Genomic DNA, 14,104 nt, shown 5'->3' with positions numbered 1-14,104 from the left:
AAACCTTAACGCGCAATCACCTGCATAACAACGTCATTCAATTAGAGACGTTACCAATACCAATGGATGATCAGGCTCTTTTTGGCTGCTTAATAGTTTCTGGAGAATGCTCACATTCTATAAACCCACTGAGCAGTGAAAGCAGTGCAAGAGACCAAACAACCATTAACTACGTTGAGCAATCTTTTGCAGCAATCTTTTCACACACCGTACTGTAGCAGGGCTTTATAGAACAATTACAGTGAGGCAAGGTCAGGTCTTCAGCACGCAGTTAACACATGTTGGTCTCCCAGGTGTACAGTGTGCCTAATACTGTACACAGAGGGGGAGGGGGAGACCATTTCCATAGTGTGTCTGTTAGGATCCCCAGGCCATACCAACAACATATTCTTAAACTGTTTGGCACATTAGGACTTGGCCCTCTATACTGTCTATCACTGAACTCACTTTGAAGGGCGGAGCACAGAGGGTAACTTTAAGGAGGCAAAGAATTGCAGGTTGATTTTCAAAAATGGAAGCAAAACTGGCTGAAACATACATAACTATATACAGCACTTACATTTTACTGTACACACACTTTTAAAAGTACAGCAAGATCTGGAGAGAAAGATGTGAAAAACAGAAACACGGCATGTATGAACAACTACTTGATCCCTCCAAAACAGAAAGATCCAAACTGTTTAAACACAGTACTGTCTCAAAAGCTACTTAAATCACTGAACAGCCACAGGATTGGTCCATTATTACAGGTTTAGACAGTCAGTCAAGCGTGCGTGTTGGTTCACAACAGGTCTTGTTTGTTTTAGTCACACTAGTTACCAGATCCTTGGTGATGTTAGTTTTGGATACACACCTGACATGGGGTCTGTGGTGGAAAAAACACCGTTCTTTTAATAGTGTACTGCAATATGCTTTATACCAGCATGCACACCTAACAAAGCCATCCATTTGGGAAGCTTATTTTGCACGCCACTCTCTTACTAAAATGTACAACAAGTGCGTGCAAAATAAACCAAGGTTGTGCTCAGACAGGTGGGCAATCCTGGTCCTGGAGGGCCGTTGTCCCTCCTGGTTTTTGATCCAACTGTACCCTAAATTACTTAATTGTACAATGAAGTGCTTATTAGAAGCTTGAGTTGTCCAATTAATTAATTTATGGACAGCTGGAACAACAACCAGGAGGGACAGCAGCCCTCCGGGACCAGGATTGGGCACCCCTGGTTTAGAGGGTTAGGTCCACACTCTGTACGATTCGGTACGTTTGGTGTGAAGCATGGACAACAAAGTCTGCTTGGGAAACTAACCGTACCGAGTCCACCTAAAGAGATGGTCTCCGTCCGTTTGGGAAACGCACCAAGTCTGGCTCGCTTATAGTCTCAAAAAAAGCGTTTGTGTCAGTTTTATTTCGAGAAAGTTTAATTTAACTAGTATGTAGAGTGTTGGCATTAAGTACCAGGTTGTGCATTGTTTCTACATGTATTGGTATTAATCATGTGTTTGTACAGTGTTTCTAAATACAGATAAGACGCAGGATGCCCTTTCTGTTATGCATTGTGTGACAAACTGTCTTTACTTATTTAAACACACTTTGTATTATTTTAACATGAGTTGATAAAAACTTGTATAACCCAGTGACAGAAGTTCACGCCCAGGTATACTGCAGTATTACCACTTTGCTCTGTAACTGGTTTAATCATTTCTTAAATGTACAAATATGTGCTGTGTTACATATCTAACACAGTGGATGTTAAATAAAGTTCAAGTACACATTTTTAATTGATAAGCCCTTTATTGGTACATCAGTAGACACACCATATACAGGGTGTCCCACGAATGTTGAGCACATTTATTTTTCCCCAATAACTTTTAAAAAAGTTTGAAGTGCTATTTTTCATAACTAATGAATGTTTTACGACGTGTTGAATGTAATATTTGACTATTCTGTATAAAGTTACCTCTGCGTTTTGAATCTTGTGCAGTTGTACTGAATTCATATTAAACCCTATATAACCACCATATACCACAAACAGTATGTCTACGTACAGCTAATATTTTATTATTGAGAATACTCAGTATTCCAGATAAGTACTAATAGGTAGATCACATCTGTAATAAGATCAGCAGTATTCCAAATAGGAGCACAGTAATCCATTGCGTATCTGACTGTGGTGAGACCAGAGTAAGGACGGATATGTAAAAGGTGGATAAATGAATCCTGCTTAAAATATCATTATACACAGCTGTGACAATTACTATATCCACACAATTATAGCTTTGACATTCATTTTTTATTAGGGAGCTCCCCTAAATCCCTTGTTTTGAAAGATACAGGGTATTAATGCTTGTGACAGGGTAGCCGTCTGTCGTGTGGGTGCGTGCATTCACTGCTGAGTGACAGGCAGGAGATCGAGACGGAGGGTGAAGTTTATACGCCCCCTGCAGGCGAACAGGATTTATTTAAATAAACACACTGAACAGCTCACGTGACCCTACCAGCAATGGCAGCGTATGGAGCACATACAACACGGTGTGTGAAAACTTTGGTAGGATCTACAATTTCTGAACTAATCTTTTCTGTTCAATAAGAAATGGACCATGCTGGATAAACGGTGACGGGCGGATAGGAGACGGATTACTATATTCCGAAAAAGACTATTAAAGACATTTTAAAGACCATTAAGGATTATTACTCTACAGCGTTACATACATAATATAATTTACACACTTATTTTATGATTTACTGTATATACTATGTATGTGGATTTATTTATAAAACATTACCCATTTATAAATATTTTGTTAAACTATAGAGCGTCCTGCACCAAGATCAAGGTAAAGTTTCTCATATTGTTATGTGAAGATACATTGCTAAACTGGATGAGACATCGCGAATCGGAACACAACAATGCAACGCAATATTTCTCTCAGACTACAACTCCACTGCAGTTTGCCTGGCGGCCAGAAGCCAACAGCTGCACAGCAAGCCTCGTTTTGAATCTGCCGTGAATAAAGTCTACAGCTACCACCTTTCAATAGGCCTTGCAGGATATTGTAAGCATCCAGTTCACATACCATATAAACGAGCAGAGTGCACTTGTAAACTGCATTGTGAACACAAACAAACTGGGAAAGGACCAAAAAAAACGAATTTCAGCTTGCATCCAAACCAATTCTGTCCCTTTGCTCGCAGGTTAGTGTAAACAACAAGGACCTTGACACGATGTTTCAAACTAAACAAACCAGACCAAGTCTGTATGAAATGGACCCAGTGTGAATGCAGCCTGAGAACACATGGAATGTTCTCAGTAATTATGTATGCTGCAACATAACCATATCAGTAAAATCAACAAATAAATCAAAAGGAAATTAATAAATAAAATCTTGTGGCAGGTATTCCACAAAGAGCTAAGCTTGTGCCAGTTCGTTTAGGACAACTCCCTATAGGAGTTTGCGTGGTGTATCATGCAAGACGACATCTGTGACAATCAAAACCAGTCTTTCCATAGGCCCAGAATAAACAAATACTGTATGAGCATCACCTAAAGGAGACCTATCCATAGTGTACAGCTAGTGCACATTCACAAGCATTCTTTGAAGACAATTATGATCTCCAGTGTTCAACGGCTGTTTATAAAGCAGAGAAAAAAAACCCAAACAAAAATCAATCCATACTGAGGTTCTACCGTATCGTTTATTCTTGATATTGGGACTGCGGACATCATCTGCCTGTGACATTACAACCTTTCCATGTACCACAGCCACTTATGTCTTCTCTTCATCATCCACCCCACCCCTTCAATGAAAATGCCTATGCACTAAATAAACATTTGTTAAGTGACTCAGCTGATGCATAGTTCACAAACCCTAGTCTCTGTAAGTCGCCTTGGTTAAAGGTGTCTGCTAAATAAACAAAGAATAATACATTTGGTTTTTATGCATTTTGCACAGGGCTCACAGCTGCACAATACATAATAAAGAAAACCAAACAATGGTGTTAACCCTACTGTACAACAGATATAGCACATGGCTGGTACTGTGTATGAAATGACACCAATGCAAAATTGTTGAGATCTGCATTGCTATTTCCATACAGTATTTGCTTTTCAGATTCTTTCCTCATCTGTTCCCGGTGATATTCAACTCTGGCCCTCGAGATCTAATCCAGTCCAGGTTTTTACTCCAAGCAGGTTCTAATTTAGTTAATTGAAGCGGATAAGGGGCAAGTAACTAACTTAGGACCTGGTTGGAATAAAGACCAGGGCTGGAATTAATCTCGAAGGCCAAAGTTGAGTACAACTGGCCTACACCATTGACTTGACTAATGTTGTCATGTTGCAGCTCACAAGTCCAGACAGTTGACCTGAAATAACCTTTAAATCTGACTGCAAGTGAAAGCACAGTATATAATGGCATTTTGATATTGTACTGTCTTCTACTGCCCATGTATTATTACTCTGTTCTGTATTTAGGGATTGCTGACATTGGAAAAGCTTTGTTTCAGGTCTCCCAGTGCATTGTGGTATTTGTAGTAATCTTGCTTTAGTTTTTTCTCACTGTACTCCAGAAGCTGGACATTCCCCTGTACTGTACAACACAGCATGTGACTACTTCTAGAAAAATGCACTTGGTTTATTAAATGAAAAAAATAAACACAATGCATTTTATTATTATTATTATTATTAAAATGAAGGTAATATTAAGGTAATATTTATTTATAATATATATTTATTTTTAAAGTAAATGGTAAAACACATTTTGTTTGATATATAATTTGGCAGAAAAAAAGTTTTGTCTTCAATCAATCTGACATTTTTTAAAACCACCATTTACCAGCCCTGTAAAAATGAAGAAATATCATGAAGAAAAAAAAAATTCTGACCCTAATTTTATCTGAATAAAAAACAGACACCGTAGCTTTATAAAAAAAAAAAAAAAAATTAGATGGGCAGGTTGAACTAATAAAAAATGGAAGGATTTTAAAACATGTCTTTACAGGCTTTTTGAAAGGGATCAGTTCCTGTGTGCCGTTTTGAACAACAGCATCAGTATGCGTGGCTGATTTCACACTACGAAAAAAATTAAAAATGCAAACGCATTGGTTTCTTAAAGGGGCATTGACAATTTGTTTTGCACATTTTTAACTGTGAGTTTGTTACTTCAATTTACTTATTTATTTTAAGCGCCGGATCTGCCAAATATGTACAGTACATGTATATGGAAGGTTACAGGTTTGTGTTTATATATATATATATATATATATATATATATATATATATATATATATATATATATATACCCAGCTTACGGGTCGAATGAATCAGGATGTACTTAGTATTGTATACTATATTGTCCTATTCAGGAAACCATTGTTTTGTAATACTTAGTTTTGCTTTATGTAAAACATCCTTGTATGATAAAAGCTGTACTGAAAGTTAAAATCTTTTATTGGAAAGAAAAACAATAACACTAGAAGAACATTTTATGAGTTTTAAATGCCGTAGCAGATATTACTTGAATAGACAATGGCACAGTGTGGGTTTATCTGAACCTTCAAACCCTCCCAGGAAGGTTTTCTTCATCCTCTGGCATTCATTTACAGACAGAAGATGTGTATTTTTTTCAGTGCAAACAACCTAAATTCATTTCGAGGGTTTTGCTTACAACTATTGATAATTTTAGTTAATACGACACCTTATTACAATATTATCAGTGGCAGGCATTTCCTGTAAAAGGTTAATAAAAACAGCATCTTAAATTGCAGAAGCATGCCTGTTGTTCTAAAGCTGAGAGGATATCTTGTGTTTGCACCTGTAACCGGTAAAGATCGCCGACTACAGCTGCTTCTCCAGATCTCCTGAAATACGTCAGTTTTGCTTTCTCCACCTTTACTACCTTCTATCCCACCTGTCCATTGATTGAGAATGCACGTTTCTTGTAATAACTATGCAGCAGTGCCGGTATTTCACAATGTTCGTGTCACGTTTAACCCAATAGTGACTCTGCACGCAGTAAGTCGGGACCAACTAAATATTAATTAACAATACAGCTCATCCACCACGTAAGGGAAAACGCGTTTCTAGAATTTTCTGCATAAAAAAAACAGCATTTTAAAAATCAATCAATATATACATAGATAGATACATACACACATATATACATACGTACATACACACACACATAAACTACAGGTGCCACTGACTGGTTTGATTTCACTTGTCATGCTGTCGATTGCCTTCTCGCTCACTCACATCAGGACCTGCACTGCACCAGTAAAACAAGATACTATTGCCCTTCAATAAATGTAGTATGTACCAATCGATGCATGTCATTTATGATATATGCAAACTATAACAATTGGGAACACCGGTGCATCTGCAAACAGAGCGATCCCGTCAGCGTGATGGAACACACATGACAAATAAAAAGAACAGGCGAAATCCTTACCTGGATTCTTATTTTCAACGGAATGGTTCGTTATACAAAAAAACAAAACAAAAAACCCTTTTCGTTTGGTATTGCGCTTATCCCTTCCTTTTCTACCCCCTCGGGTCGTATTTTTTTTTTGTTTTGGTACATTAAAGGGATAGGTCATCTGGTCTTTTCTTGCACTTCTGACTCCAGAGCGATTTCAGTTCTCCTTTAAAAAGACATTTCTGTCGGAAATAAATGCTCGACGCTTCCGATGACGGCCTTATGAATAATTTCAATTAAGAGGTGGAGTTTATACTTTAAAAGGGTGGAGCGGAAGAAAAATAAATAAATAATAAAATAACAGCCGGCTGCTGTGAATGGATCAGCCACCAGAAAAGCTGCCCCCAGCCACACTCTTAAAGGGACCCCGCAACGCGTAGACGACCCTCGCAGGTCCTGCTGAGGAAATCACACCATTCTTAATGGTTAGGGTTAGGGTCGGGTATTCGGTTAGGGTTCGGTTTCAGGGTCCTGCTGATGAAATCACACCATTCTTAATGGTTAGGGTTAGGGTCGGGTATTCGGTTAGGGTTCGGTTTCAGGGTCCTGCTGATGAAATCACACCATTCTTAATGGTTAGGGTTAGGGTCGGGTATTCGGTTAGGGTTCGGTTTCAGGGTCCTGCTGATGAAATCACACCATTCTTAATGGTTAGGGTTAGGGTCGGGTATTCGGTTAGGGTTCGGTTTCAGGGTCCTGCTGATGAAATCACACCATTCTTAATGGTTAGGGTTAGGGTCGGGTATTCGGTTAGGGTTCGGTTTCAGGGTCCTGCTGAGGAAATCACACCATTCTTAATGGTTAGGGTTAGGGTCGGGTATTCGGTTAGGGTTCGGTTTCAGGGTCCTGCTGAGGAAATCACACCATTCTTAATGGTTAGGGTTAGGGTCGGGTATTCGGTTAGGGTTCGGTTTCAGGGTCCTGCTGAGGAAATCACACCATTCTTAATGGTTAGGGTTAGGGTCGGGTATTCGGTTAGGGTCGGGTATTCGGTTAGGGTAGGGTCGGGTATTCGGTTAGGGTCCTGCTGATGAAATCACACCATTCTTAATGGTTAGGGTTAGGGTCGGGTATTCGGTTAGGGTTCGGTTTCAGGGTCCTGCTGAGGAAATCACACCATTCTTAATGGTTAGGGTTAGGGTCGGGTATTCGGTTAGGGTTCGGTTTCAGGGTCCTGCTGAGGAAATCACACCATTCTTAATGGTTAGGGTTAGGGTCGGGTATTCGGTTAGGGTTCGGTTTCAGGGTCCTGCTGAGGAAATCACACCATTCTTAATGGTTAGGGTTAGGGTCGGGTATTCGGTTAGGGTTCGGTTTCAGGGCTGGGGCTGGGTTACAGAGGGGGAAATAACAAAAAAATGCAATAAGGAATGACAATTCATAAAACGTTTAATTTAAGCAAGTATCGAATGTTGAATTTTAGCACCAGATAATACATGCTAGCATTAAATATTAAATTCATGTATCAAATGTTACATTTTAACATCGAAAGTAAAATTTTAATAAATAATAAATTCAAGATTGAATATTAAATGCAAGTATTCAATGTTAAATACTAGCATCGTATGTTAAATGCAACAGTCGAATGTTAAAAACATTAAATATGAGCTTTATCCATTAGGGTTAGGGTCGGGTATTCGGTTAGGGTTCGGTTTCAGGGCTGGGGCTGGGTTACAGAGGGGGAAATAACAAAAAAATGCAATAAGGAATGACAATTCAATGTGCTTTTATCCATTCAATGTGCTTTTATCCATTCGATGTGCTTTTATCCATTCGATGTGCTTTTATCCATTCGATGTGCTTTTATCCATTCAATGTGCTTTTATCCACTCGATGTGCTTTTATCCATTCGATGCATGCACTTGCATTCTGTCACTCAATCTCATCCGTCCCGCCCGGTCCCACCCCTTCCACATCGGGGAGATCGGTGCTCCTCCTTGTTACCTGTTAACCTGTTCAGCCAATGAGAGGCTTCGATTTTCAAACTGGAATACGGTAGCTGTCTTATACGTGTGTAGAAATTAAAATGGGTCTTGTGGTTTTACCCGTAAGAAGTTGCACATTAAATAAAGTTATTAAGCCTTAGGTCTTTTTTAAAACGGTTTTTATTTTATGTTACTGGGTTCATATGGCTGAAGCTGCTGGGCCCGACGTAGCAACCCAGTTAGTACAGAACTACGCTTGACAAAGCAAATACTCTGGCGAGAAATAAAATATATCTTAATTGTAGTGATGATACCCTTTGTACATTTTAGAGTGGCTAAAAAGTATTTCGATTAATTCAGAGCGAGCGGGATTTATGTTGGTGGAAGTTTTATAGACTGAAGTCATTTCTGAGGTACTTCTTCGGTTTCCCGGTGCTGAAGATGATCGTTTTTGTTTTGCTCGTAAATACGGTGGATGTGTGCGCTCAGCAGTTGTCGGCTGCCTTTTGCTGTCATTGAACTTTTTCGGCAGGACGGCATGGTTTCTTTGCGATATGTATAATCAGTTATAGTTTGTTTTCATTAAAAACGTCTTTGACATGCGCAGCTAAAAGAATATTTAAATAATGAATGGTTAATGTATTAACTGAAACCTACGTGTTTATAAACAATTGTGCCAATTTCAAAGTAGCCTATTTTTATTTATATTTTTGAAAGTAAATGATCACGAATGTTGTTGCTGTTGTGTCTGGAATAAACGCGAGACGCGTAAGTTATGTAAAAATACATAATGTATTACATATAACATTATTGTTTACGTATATTTGTATATGTGTGTGTGTGTGTGTATATATATATATATATATATATATATATATATATATATATATATATATATATATATACATACACACACAGTGCACACACAAGGTTGGTATTTACAGTGAGTAACACAGGGGATGTACTAGTAACATTCCCTTTTCCAAATATATTATAAAATCATGTCTGAAAAAACAGTAGTTTGGACAAGCATGTTTTACCTGATCAATAATGAATCCACGTTTCGGCAATATACAGTTTTAATTAAGGTTTTTATTGATTAAAAAACATCTTGCCCGAGCGTACTCGAGCATTGACAAATGTCTCTTCCAAAAAATATCCTACATACACGGAGCAAATCAAATTACTTATATCTGATAAGTATTATATTGACGTCAACAAAGTTGCCATTAAAGCTGTAATTCTTCTTATTCTTCTTCTTATTATTTAGTTAGTTAGCACACGATTTTATCTAAAGAGATTTACAGAAATTAAACAACATATAGGCCTAACAATATATTAGTCTTAAATTAAAAAAATAAAACAGGAGATATGAAGAACGTATTGCCCAAAGGTATTTTCTTTTAGATATGTGCACTATGCACAGTTACATCCTAGAAAGAATAAAGAGCGTTTGGAGCAATGTGTTTAAACACCTTTCCTCACCCGCACCTGGATTGGTTACTGATGGCTGGCCTTTCTATGTAAAGAACGACTAGAAAATATGAAATTATATTAATACGTTCTTCATATAGAAATTAAGCTGTTCATATATGTGGATGACACCATTTCAATAGTTCATAATACAATGTAAATCGCATTGCACCAAACCTTTCATTTTTCCCCCTAGGAGATAACTTATCTATTGCGAAACATGACGCTTTAGCCGCTATTCACTAACGTATCGGTATTCAGAATTTGTTCAGAAATGTTTTCCAAAACTTTGTGCTTACATTTGTTTCTCAAATGAGTGACTCATCAAAGTTGTATTTTGAGAAACTGTCATTCTGAAGCCTTTTCTATTGGATTTTCCACGTGTTTTATACATAAATAAGGGGTGCTTTATATGTGGACCACTTAAAAGCAACATAGTTTGAATGACAATTGCCCGAGTTGGTGTCTTTTATTCAGTAACATTGCATGAAAGTACGGTGGCCCTGAAGTGCAAAATGAAACACAGAAAGATGCAAACACACCAAAAAACGCAAACACAAAAACAAAGATGCAAACACAAAAAGACGCAAACAAAAGAAGAATGCAAACACAAAACGAAAAGCACAAAAACAAAAAGAAACAAACACAAAAATATTTTTGCTGTGCTTGTGAAATGTCTGTGCAATTCCTGCATGAAACAAGCACATGTAGAAAGCACAGCAAGCACTAGCAGTGTCCCAGAGGATTCACCAGGTAAGATTCATTGCTGGGTAGAAAGCACAGCAAGCACTAGCAGTGTTTCAGGGGATTCACCAGGTAAGATTCATTGCTGTGTAGAAAGCACAGCAAGCACTAGCAGTGTCCCAGAGGATTCACCAGGTAAGATTCATTGCTGTGTAGAAAGCACAGCAAACACTAGCAGTGTTCCAGAGGATTCACCAGGTAAGAGTCATTGCTGTGTAGAAAGCACAGCAAACACTATCAGTGTCCCAGAGGATTCACCAGGTAAGATTCATTGCTGTGTAGAAAGCACAGCAAGCACTAGCAGTGTCCCAGAGGATTCACCAGGTAAGATTCATTGCTGTGTAGAAAGCACAGCAAGCACTAGCAGTGTTCCAGAGGATTCACCAGGTAAGATTCATTGCTGTGTAGAAAGCACAGCAAGCACTAGCAGTGTCCCAGAGGATTCACCAGGTAAGATTCATTGCTCTTCCAATGCAGTTTAACATGGAATCTAGAAACTCTTCATGTGTTTTGTTTGTTTGTATGTTTTTATTTTAGTATTCACTTTTAAACTATGTTTGTTTGAAGCCAAGAACAGAAATTGAAATCTTTAAATTATTTTAAATTAAAAAGAAGAATACAATGCATAAATAATGTAAAATCCGCAGTTACTCCTGCTGGTTGTTTATTTACTGTCTGTTTGGATAATGTAAAGTAAAGTTTTAATCTCAGTGCTTTACAATTAATAATTAGTATTATTGTTAGTTCATTATTATATTAGTACTATTTATACTCCATGTTTTTATAATCCATATACATGATTTAAAAATGTAATTCGTACAAATGCCTTTGTGCATGTAGATCTCCACACTGGTGATGTGTTGTCCGTTTTGTGGAACTCAGTTGGATCAGATTGGTAATTGCTGGGCACATTGTGGTGCCTCTCATTACTCTCTTCTGTAAAACACTTTCTCTTTGGTATCAGAACTACAGAATGATCCAGGTAATTTATTTCATTTCTTAAAACATTACATGTCTAATTATTATATACATGTTTAAATTTAATTTGATTGCATTTGATCATGATATGTTTTATTTTGATATTATTCACTATTATTCCATTATTGATAGGGTGACAATCTGGCTCCCTTGTCACCTGGATGCTTTTGAGACAGGACATGATTTTAGTGTTTTCATCTCATAACGGTTGTGTGTGTGCGTGCGTGCGTGTGTGTGCGGCATTATATATATATATTATATATCTATATATATATATATATATATATATATAGATATATATATATATATTTTACACATAATACACAAATAACCGACCTTGGCTTGGCTTGCTTACTGCATATCCAGGCATATTCTGAAACATAATCGCTTCCTCTTTAAGACCCATGTGAGATATTTAATGAGCAAGCCAAATCACACTTGCACCAACAGCCCAAATAGGTGCCCTATATTATTTACATTGTTTTGAGTGCTCAAGTAGTGTATTATGTTTTGTATATTTGTATTATATTTATTGTATATAATGCATAATAGTATATAATAAATAAGCTTTTTTATCTGTGACTATATAAACACATAAGCAGATTCGTTACAGACACACAAACTGGTAACAATCCCCTTTCCAGGAAGAATGTTTGAATTGTTGAGGAAAAGTGTACTGGGCTTCAAAAATTTAGAATAACTATTACAAAAGATTAATCTGAAGACTTATTTAATCAGTCAGTGCCAGGCTGTGAGAACTATATAGAAAGGACAATATTAATAGTATTTGTTATTCTGAAAACCTTTTGAGTGTCCCTATTTATATTTATGTAAACTGTAATTAAGTCTAAATCTGATTCTAATGTACATTTAACACTTATTTCAGATCACAATTCTGGATGGATCTATTGAATGACCTGCGAGAGTGTGGTTTTTTAAATGGCAGCCATGAAAACATGTGCTTGCTTCTCTTCACGTTCATGGATGCCTTCCAAAAGGACCTTGACGAAAGCAAACAGATGTGGAACACGCACACTATTGGAGCTTCATGACAGTCCCATTGTCCATCAGGCATACTGCATGTGTTGTACAATCTACCTCACAGGTGTGTATGTCCGGTCACGTGGTCTCTAGGCAGCGCATTGTACTTTTTTGAAAAAATTTGCACAATGACATTCAATTACTTGATAAATGTTAGTACCCGTTTGCTGTGGCCACATCAATGTCCTCCTCTGATTCAGAATGTCTGTTATCTATTACATTTGTATAATCACTGTAAAGAAACAGTTGAATGAACACATTACAGAGATGCAAACTACTTAAAATATTTGGTTGTGCAAGGCATAAAAAAATAATTTTTAAACATTAGTTTTTACATATTTCTTTGACATCAACAAAAAGCCAGCTAAAATAGTCTGTAGTTGATTTTACCTGTAGAAGTTGTGTTTTTGCTTTCTACACAGCAATGAATCTTACCTGGTGAATCCTCTGGAACACTGCTAGTGTTTGCTGTGCTTTCTACACAGCAATGAATCTTACCTGGTGAATCCTGGAGAACACTGCTAGTGCTTGCTGTGCTTTCTACACAGCAATGAATCTTACCTGGTGAATCCTCTGGGACACTGCTAGTGCTTGCTGTGCTTTCTACACAGCAATGAATCTTACCTGGTGAATCCTGGGGAACACTGCTAGTGTTTGCTGTGCTTTCTACACAGCAATGAATCTTACCTGGTGAATCCTCTGGAACACTGCTAGTGCCTGTTGTGCTTTCTACACAGCAATGAATCTTACCTGGTGAATCCTCTGGGACACTGCTAGTGCTTGCTGTGCTTTCTACACAGCAATGAATCTTACCTGGTGAATCCTCTGGGAACACTGCTAGTGCTTGCTGTGCTTTCTACACAGCAATGAATCTTACCTGGTGAATCATGGGGAACACTGCTAGTGCTTGCTGTGCTTTCTACACAGCAATGAATCTTACCTGGTGAATCCTCTGGGACACTGCTAGTGCTTGCTGTGCTTTCTACACAGCAATGAATCTTACCTGGTGAATCCTCTGGAACACTGCTAGTGCTTGCTGTGCTTTCTACACAGCAATGAGTCTTACCTGGTGAATCCTCTGGGACACTGATAGTGTTTGCTGTGCTTTCTACACAGCAATGAATCTTACCTGGTGAATCCTCTGGGACACTGCTAGTGTTTGCTGTGCTTTCTACACAGCAATGAATCTTACCTGGTGAATCCTCTGGGACACTGATAGTGTTTGCTGTGCTTTCTACACAGCAATGAATCTTACCTGGTGAATCCTCTGGGACACTGCTAGTGTTTGCTGTGCTTTCTACACAGCAATGAATCTTACCTGGTGAATCCTCTGGGACACTGCTAGTGTTTGCTGTGCTTTCTACACAGCAATGAATCTTACCTGGTGAATCCTCTGGAACACTGCTAGTGCTTGCTGTGCTTTCTACACAGCAATGAATCTTACCTGGTGAATCCTCGGGAACACTGCTAGT

At 38.0% G+C, this 14,104-nt stretch overlaps 1 protein-coding gene across 1 annotated transcript in view; it reads right to left on the bottom strand.

The window, feature by feature from the left end:
• The window catches only part of LOC121315171 (solute carrier family 45 member 4-like), a 60,178-nt gene extending 53,502 nt beyond the window's left edge, over positions 1 to 6,676 (bottom strand). Inside the window, exon 1 of the mRNA XM_041249175.1 lies at positions 6,445 to 6,676. The gene's annotated coding sequence lies outside the window, so the exon portion shown is untranslated. The remainder of the gene's footprint in view (positions 1 to 6,444) is intronic.
• Positions 6,677 to 14,104: the final 7,428 nt, after the last annotated feature.

Source organism: Polyodon spathula, chromosome 4 (assembly GCF_017654505.1).
Source record: "Polyodon spathula isolate WHYD16114869_AA chromosome 4, ASM1765450v1, whole genome shotgun sequence".
NCBI classification, from domain to species: Eukaryota; Metazoa; Chordata; class Actinopteri; order Acipenseriformes; family Polyodontidae; genus Polyodon; species Polyodon spathula.
Note: the sequence above shows the minus strand (reverse complement) of the source record. Positions and strands in the feature narration are given on the sequence as shown.